General features: G+C 41.6%; 1 protein-coding gene across 4 annotated transcripts in view; it reads right to left on the reverse strand.

Annotated features, from left to right (window-relative positions):
• sipa1l1 (signal-induced proliferation-associated 1 like 1) overlaps positions 1 to 7073 on the reverse strand; it is a 62985-nt gene extending 55912 nt beyond the window's left edge. For 3 of the 4 annotated variants that reach the window (XM_046060063.1, XM_046060062.1, XM_046060064.1), the window contains exon 1: positions 6730 to 7073. The gene's annotated coding sequence lies outside the window, so the exon portion shown is untranslated. The remainder of the gene's footprint in view (positions 1 to 6729) is intronic. The other variant, XM_046060065.1, reaches the window with a different exon arrangement.

Consider the following 7073-nt stretch of genomic DNA (forward strand, 5'->3'; position numbering starts at 1 on the left):
TGTAGTTAACCAGAGCAATGTACAAACAATTTACGAAGTCAGTTATCTTAATAGCAAATATGAAATCTATCGACCACAATTCGAGTTCTAATCGAGTGTTTAAATTGTTGTTAGGTTATTAATACATTTTGTAAATATTAATTATATATACACTTTAATATAATTCTCTAACCAAAAAGTTTTGATAAAGAATAATTGTTAAATATGCGGATTCTGTCTCTTCTGGAAAGCATTCATGGTGTACACACAAAAAGTGTAAGAGAGACATAGCAAATAAAAAAAATAAAAAAAGAGAGAGCTTTACAGAAACATTCTGACCTCCACACAGCTGGCCAATCACTGTGTGAAGTGGGTGTGAATGTTGGATTGTCCGTTTCAGGAAGTTACAGAAATTGTTGGACACAGCCTGCCGATTCTGACGTCGGAAAGGTGTGTGGGAAGGGGGCTTCCGAAGCCATTCAAGCATCCAACAGGCACTTCTGATGGGTGTATACTGCCGACTTAAGGCTGTTTTCTATAGGCAGTAAGTGTTTTGCACACTGCTAATTTGCACTGGGTGCCTCACAAAAAATGTTTTATAGAGGAGACATGCCACTCATCAATCACATCCTCAATCCAACTCTAATGGAAAGCCCGTAACGTCAAAGATATTAGAAAGCCAATCGTCTGCTTTTAACAGCCAAAGCGGGAAACATATTTCAGCGCATCGTGTGGTTCCACTCATGTAAGGGTCTGTTTTACTATTACTGTTTAGTGATGCATGTGTAGCAGAAGTATAACCAGTGGGGGGGAAAAAAACACTTAAACCTTGTCAAACCTTTTCAGTGATTTTTATCAGATTTTACTGCTGATTCTATTCGTGTAGTTTTTATGTCCCGGTGACCAGTAGAAGTGCAGTTCTGGCTCTCTCCCCATTCATTCAGATTGGAGCCTGGTCTCATTAGTCCGAAATAGCTGCCCGGGGGCATTGCCAAGATGGCTGCCAAGTGGCATTACTTGCCTTTAAGGACTTTGGCCTCGTGCAGCAAGATGCCCTCTTCTGTTTTTTATGTAGGCTTCAACAAAAAGGGTTCGCCTCGTCTGTCTGATCGGGGCCTAACACTGTTATTCCACCAGTTCAAGGTTCTGGAAACACAGCATATGAATTTGAAACAAGTAGGTGCCTGAGTTTAGTTTATATGGTCATTCGGTCTGTCTATATTTCACGATGATTAACTACTCAATACAGTCAAGACTTGCCCGTGCCCTTAGTACATACAGTACATCGCTACAACAAAGTAACACAAAATGTATCTAATACTAATACTCATACTAAACTTGCACATGCGCAGTTCCTAGTTAAGGACTAATAGCCAATCAGAAGCAGAGAAGGGCGGGTTGTGAGAAGCCGGTAAACACGGCTTCGGTTCAACTGTATATCCCCTTACCAGCTTAGTAACATGGACTGGAGCAAGAGTTTCAGAGTGGTGAGTTATTAATTTGTAACAAAAGTATCTTTCATCCAAAAGTTTTAACTGAGCTCTGTCTATACATCACAGTAACAACTTTATGTCCATTGACTGCCTGGAGGGTAGCTAGGAAGGGAGAGAGGTGTGTGCTGCAGCTCAGTGTTTTTCCACCGGTGTTTTTGAGGGCATGTGTGACTAGCCGTTTGGCGAGCGTTATATGACGCGCATTTCCGGCTGGACTACAAACGAGCTGTTTTCAGGCACTTCAGTTTTCTGTGGGAGATGGGAACTCCCTTTGGGCTGGATTTTGGGCTTTTTCACTTTGCAAACCTATTACATGCACAAAAAAAAGATACACAACTCAATAAAGGAGAGGGGAAAAGGCAAAAGCATAATACCACTTATTTAATTGTGTGCAATTAGCACGTAATATATACACAATTAATTGTAGCCCAATAACTTAAAACTCAAGTTACCAAATATTAATCCTTAATGGCTGTTCCACCAGTGTATGAATGTGTGAGAATGATGAATGCGATGTACTGTAAAAGTGCATTGAAAAGTCGCAAAAGACTAAAAAGGCGCTATAAAAATACGGAGCATTTACATTTACTGACATCAATCAAATGACATCTGGAGTCAATTCCTGACAAATGGCTTGCATACATTTCAAGCTGTAGCACACACTCAACTCATTTCCCCAAAATGACACAGGAGAGACAACAGCAATTAACAAGTCCAATGGGTCAGAGAAGCACTTCTATCACCAGTACCAGCCCAGGCAGTAAACAGCAGCAACATCCTTTTAGTCATCCAGCAAGAATTTGAGAGATCTGTCTGCATGGAAACAGATGGTAAGGCAGTTGGTGGGAATTTCTGCTCCCATACATGTTTGGTGGTAAGATTTACAGTTATCCACCAGTCGCGTTCTTGCAATGTCATCATGGAGTCAAAGAGAGGAAGAGCTGATGACATCCAGAGATGGTCCATTTCACACACAAACCCATTTTTGATGCAGCTTAATAAACACATGTTCCACCTGCACTCGACTTTTCAAACCAGACAGCAGCTGCCACGTTGTGGTTGTTTTCCCATTTCTACAAACTATATATAAAAGATTCAAGCTAAATCACAGAATCACACTCTGCTTTGTATGAAAATACTGGATATGCACAGCAGTGGTTATTTGTTTGTTTATCCTATAAATAAAAATTTAACGCAGCAACGTACATTTTACAAGCATGTTTGAGCATCTCCGAGATTAAGAAGAGAAGCATTTATGGCATTTATGTAATCCTTTACAGTTTCTTAAAAATAAATGTTCATGATTACATCTGAATATTTTCTGTAAAAAGCTAGGCTATGTTGAAAAATATTTATTTTGTTTGTTAGTTTTTTCTGTCTTTTTTTCACAAAAATACTGGATGGACTGCATCCCTAAAGAGCTACTGTTGATGTTGTCCAAAATAGCCACATAAGAGTGCATAGTCTTTCCATCTATATGTAAAAGTTTAGGTTTTAGCATTTGCTTGTCTGGTGGTGACTGTCCACTGTGGTTTGTAGTATTGTAATAATTATGATTCCTAGCTAATGCTGGCAGCATTTAATTACTGTTCTCATAATATCTAGGCTGCTCGCTCTCTTGGGGCTCTCCATCTGTACAGTATATTCCTTGTATTTACTTCTGCATGGATTAGCCTACCTAGTCATTGTTTCATGATGCTTTTATAGATTTTTTGCTCATCTGTCACAACTGAAATCTGAGGGGGGGGTTATAATCCATGCTGCTTTCATGTGCTATAATCCACTCTTACTGCCCTAATTAGGAAGTTATTTCAACAGACAGAAATGAGAAAATGGAGAAAGGGACATGATGCAGAGAAAATGTAGCTTTTAAGTCCCCTCACCTCAGGTGGAATGACTAAAATTACTTCTGCTTGTGCCCTCTATTTCCTTCTCTGGCTGCTATGAAAGGCCCTGACATAGCCGACTGAAAGCCTCAACAGGGTTTCCGATTTATCCTATGCAAAAGACCATGGATCAAAAGAGATATGCAATGTCCAATAACAGAGAAAACACCGCAAGGGCTGTTTGTTAAGTGAAAACGACATGCTGGCTTGCACTTCAAATGTGTCAGAGGACATAGACCTAGGCTTTCTAACAACTCTGCTCTCAAGTCTATAGGGATAAAATATTTCAAAAAATTTTAGCAGAATAGCCAGGCATGCCCAACTATCTGTTAAATTAATAGAATGGCTAGAAATCTGGAAGTATTATCATTCAAGACAGGCGGCTGCATGAAATGTATACACAGGCAGTTTTTTATCTTCCTGTTTTCACCATCAGCCTTCACAACAAACAACGTGAGAGGGACACTAGTTGATCCATAACACCAGTACTCTCCCTTCCATCGTCAGACCTTTTCTTCCTATATCCTGTCTACTTTCAGACCTGACAACTACACCATTCATTGTTTGGAGTGTAAAATTATGCTTATAAATGGGCAGTGCCAATTAGCTAGCATAGCATCTTAGAGCCATCCTGGAGTGATCCTGCTGCAATGCATTTAACACAACACTCTTAAAATGATGTTAAGGTTACGGCAAAAAAATAAAAATCTGGAGAGAATTTAAGGAAAAACCCTGATTTACAGAGGCCTAGTAGCAGTTTTATTAAATCATTCTGCTCTGCTGTGTGATCTATTCACTGTTAACGCATATTTCTTGCTCTGGTGTTTCTCAAGAGACAGCCCACCCCAAGACCTTAAATTGAGGAACTCACATTCCAATCTCCAGCATGCTGAGAGACGAAGAGAAGAAGAGGGGGGGGGGGGGGGGGGGGGGGGGGTACAGAAGTGCAAGTGAAAATGAGAAGTGAAGACAAGGAAGGGGGGGGGATAAAGTGAGGGATCTGGACAGAAATGATGAGAATGTCAGAGTCGTGGCATGCTTTCCTCAAAAGGAAGGAAGCAAGACGAGAGGAAAAGGCACTGTCAGTGATGGCAGAAGGGAGGAGGGAAATGTGGGAGGTGGAAAGTAAAGAAGTAGCAACGGAAAGTAAAACAGAAGGGGAGGACGAATAGCGAGGCTAGTGTGGGAGGTCGTAAACAGGTGAGACCCCATTTTTAGCTCCTGTCAGCGCTGTGCATTGCATGTAGACAGTGAAGGTGCAAGCTGTCCAGCTATGAGTTTAAAATGTCCTCCGTTTTCTGACTTTGCATTTGCCAGATTTCTGTGTGTACACTGCCAAAAACCTTGGCTGTTCCAGAAAGGGCTAGGCTACACATTAGAGGAATTTTGAAAGAGTGACCATATCCCAATCACAGTGCATCTGATACAACTTTAAACCTAAAGATTTTGCTTGCAAGCACTAACTAAGGCCCTGGGAAAATCTTCAGAGCGCTTACTGTTCTTACATTGGAGAGGGTGGAAGCCCTTTTGAAGACACGTTTTTAGCAACCTCCAGCTGTTTAATCCAGGAACACCTAGAGAGCTGTTTCAGCTGTTCTACATCCCAAAAGCCCTTTGATAATCTTTGAGCTGCCCATCATCAACCCTGATAATTTACTTTTTTTCCCTTTTCTCCCACCTCCCCTTTAATTCGGCAGCTACATTACAGAACATGTGCGCCTCCACCTACACACTCAATTTCAATAGCCTATTTAATAGTGTAAATGCAACACAGCCTCCAGATCTGAATGCCTTGGCATTCACAGGCACACGAGAGAGGGATAGTGGCATGAGATGTTCGACAGAGATTTTTTGGGGGGAATGGAGGCAGGGGACGTCTAAACAAGATCGGTTAAAGCACTACAAATACCTGTCTCAGAGAATACAGGCCTATCTTTAATGCTGCTGTTGTGTTTCAAGTTGAGAAACTGACCCAGCCCGGTCACTCGATAAATAGAGATGAGATCTCTTTGACGTGCCCATTCTGTGCGAGTATGTAAGCCCCCTGGAGGGCTGAAGCTGGTAGCCTGAGGACAGACTCCACAGGTTGAGATGGCAGCAATAACAGAAGACAGGGCAGCTACAGGGGTTCAGGGGCACTGACAATACAATTCCCTCTCAGGGTGTCATTTGGACAGAAGAGGGCTCAGACTCAAGCATGGACATACAAACCTGCATAAGAAAACTTTAATGAGGGTTAAGACTTAGGGGTTAAGTCTTAATTAACCTAAAGCAGTACTGAGCTTTACTCAAAGAACAGAGTTGGTTCATTCGCTGATTAAATCGTTTGATGATGAGAGCATTTAAGGCACCTTCATCACTTAAATGTAGCACTGTTACATCACTACTCAAATCGGACTAGACTACACAGACGGCCATTTTGATTAATGACACTGGATTTGACAGAACACTGGGTAGAAATGATGCTTTATTTTGATTTTGATATTTCCTGCAAGTTGCTCGATGTGCATTGTTTTTTTCCAGTAAGAATATGTATGATTATTAACATTTTAATCTTGGTTTTATTGTAAACACCTCATAAACTTTCCCTGCAAAACCCAACACACGGTGGCACCTCTGAAGAATTTTTATGTGAATCCACACCTCGCGAAGCTTTCGCAAAGAGCTACAAACGTCCAAACGACAGCAATGCATGACAAGAAACTGCAACAAGCATGACTTGCACTAAGAGCTCCTGAGAAAAGAAGCTGCTTCACAGTAAGCATGATAAGATGTCTCTTGGTATGAATAAATCATGTCACAAGTAAAAGATGGACAGCGGTGAATGGCAGGAAACCCACAAGAGCGACTGCAGCTTGCCATCCCAACTAAACAGCGGTCACGCAGGGACTTAACCAAACAAAAATTACGTTTATCTGATGGTCATTTTGCTAGGTTTCCTGTTTCTTTAAGAGCCATAGTGAATCGCTGTCTAATTTTTAAACTGTGGATTGTCTTATGGAGAGGCGCAGAGGACGACATGTTAACTGAACGGTGGCTGGAAAGGCTACACAAATCAAAATGTTTAGCTAACGGCATGACTGATGAGAGCTTGCTAACTAAATCAGATATTAGCTAGAAAATAAGGCGGTACATGAGCCGTGACACAGTATACGTTACTAATATTAACTACGCGACAGCTAGCTAAACTTTTTAATGTAGTTTTCTCTCCAAAGCGTTACCTGTATGGATCACATGAACGTTTACTCAAATAGTGAAATGCAGATATCGAATAAGCCATTAGCAACTTGACTGTTATTAACCAAAAATTAACGGTGTTGATATCGCATGTGTGTCAGTGGGAACACCAACGCAGGAGGGAGCGAACTCACCTTTATTTATTTCCACCTTGTCAGCGTTGTCGAGAGGAAAAATAACGCTCTCGCTAGTCAGTCACCGTCATACAAAAAACCGTCACGGCCGGTAAAGATAAAACGAAACGGCTGTAAAGAGTTTGTAGCTGAAAAACTCTTGTTCTCTTCACCTTTGTGTCTGTTGTTGTCCGCGCACTCCGCCGACCGCCTCTCGGTTTGTTCAAATCAGAAGTTCATCCAAAGTTGCAGCGGTTCGCTCCGCCTCTCGACGACGATGAGGTCACCGCCTACCATACCCGTTGCGCTATTCTCGCGATACGACTCTTGCACGCAGAAGAGTTAGACGGCGTGTTCTCGCGATA

This window comes from Micropterus dolomieu, linkage group LG10 (assembly GCF_021292245.1).
Source record: "Micropterus dolomieu isolate WLL.071019.BEF.003 ecotype Adirondacks linkage group LG10, ASM2129224v1, whole genome shotgun sequence".
NCBI classification, from domain to species: domain Eukaryota; kingdom Metazoa; phylum Chordata; class Actinopteri; order Centrarchiformes; family Centrarchidae; genus Micropterus; species Micropterus dolomieu.